The following is a 1,771-nucleotide window of genomic DNA, read 5'->3' as shown; positions in this document are numbered from 1 at the left end:
CGACGGGAGCTGACAAGGACTATTTGATTTCTCGACTATCCCTTCCTTAATTAGACCATCCATGACCTTTTCCATCTGTTGTCGCTTTGCTGGAGCTATTCTCCTCGGAGGGATCTTTATTGGACGGTGATTGCCTGTGTTTATTCTGTACTCTACAAGGTCTGTGCAGCCGAGGTCATGATCTCCTTTCGAAAAGACGTCTGCATAATTCGCCAAAGTTCTCTAACCTGAAGAGCCTGTGATGATGACAAATGGACTATGCTCTTCTTATAGAGGTCAGTTAAATGTTTTGGAAGTGTATGTCCTTTCTTTATAGTTGTATTTCTTGCTTTAACATTGACTGGATCTACCTCCTGGCACACACCCAACAATGTCACTTCCTTAAGTGACTGTTCACATTTCGAGAAATTGGTCACTGTTATAGGTACTACTTGATGACCTGCCACAAGTGACCTTCTAATCTTCAAATCCGCTGGCCTGGATGGGTCTTCCACTGCTTCCACAAGCATTGGGCTTCCTTGGGGATGTTCTTTTATCCTACCCCAAATTATTTTCTCTGACATGCAATCAACAGATGCCACAACACTTACTGGAATTTGGCCTTTGTTGTTCCCAAACGTCATTTTATCAAAATTAATTACACACTTCCTTGGTAGTAAGTAGTCCAACCTTAATATGCATTGGTCTTCAATGTCAGCCAAGTATACTTTCTGTCTGTTCTTCATGCCCATGAGCTCAATAGTTACCCACACTGGTCCCCACAACCTTGCATAATGTCCTGTCACCCCACAGAGCTTCTGTACAGCTTCTAGTACTTCTTTGTGATCCAGCACCTTGATACTCACAAGGGTTTGCTGAGACGCAGAATCTATGAGAAAGTTGCACCTTTGGCTATTCAGCTTCCCTGTCACTTAGACACTATGTGGGCTTGCCATTTTACACTTAGCTATTGGGACTTTCACGATGGGGTTGGTGGGCGTCCATCAACACCAACCACTACTGGTTTCCCGAAGCTGACTTATTGGTGGTATTTTTCTTACACTGGCTCCTCAGATGTCCTTGCTCCCCACAGTTCCAACAACCTTTCTGGGTAACAACATTTCCTGCTGTGGCATCTTCCCTGTGTTGAAGTTGCCAGCATTGAGCTCTCTTATGCCCAGGTTTATTACAATGCCAGCAAAGTCCCTCAAACCTCTCTGAAAGCTGACCTTTTCTGGCCTTGAATCTTGATGACTGTACCAACCTTGGTATCTCTGTGCTGGACTTAACATAGGATTCAAATTCAAGAGCTCTGGCCATTGCATCGTGCACAGTAGAGGGGTGTGCTTGCTTTACTTGTATCTTCAGTTGTGGACTGTCCAAGGCATCTACAAACTGATCCCTCAGCAACAATTTGAGGAGATCAAGTGGTGCAGTAGGGTAGGCCTTGTATGCCATACTTTCCAAGTCCTGTGCCAGCTCTTGCAGGCTCTCCCCTCTAGTCCTAAACCTAGCCCTGTAGACTTCGGACTGATTTTGGGTTCTGTACCTGAGTTCTAGAGCAGCTACCAGTGCTCTATTGTTGTGCCTGTCATCTGCTGACAACTGTCCAAGTATTTCCAATGGTTGTCCCTTCAGGCTCGTTGCCAGATATACTGCTTTCTGCTCCTCTGTCCACCCATTCATTTCTGCCAGGAGCTCAAATTGTGCTCTATATGTTTCCCAGGGTGCCTTCCCATCGAAATTCCTGTGACTTCCTTCATACTAGTTCACCCTTATTGCAGACATTCAT

The sequence above is a fragment of the Limulus polyphemus genome, unplaced genomic scaffold (assembly GCF_000517525.1).
Source record: "Limulus polyphemus unplaced genomic scaffold, Limulus_polyphemus-2.1.2 Scaffold4579, whole genome shotgun sequence".
Lineage (NCBI taxonomy): Eukaryota > Metazoa > Arthropoda > Merostomata > Xiphosura > Limulidae > Limulus > Limulus polyphemus.
Note: the sequence above shows the minus strand (reverse complement) of the source record.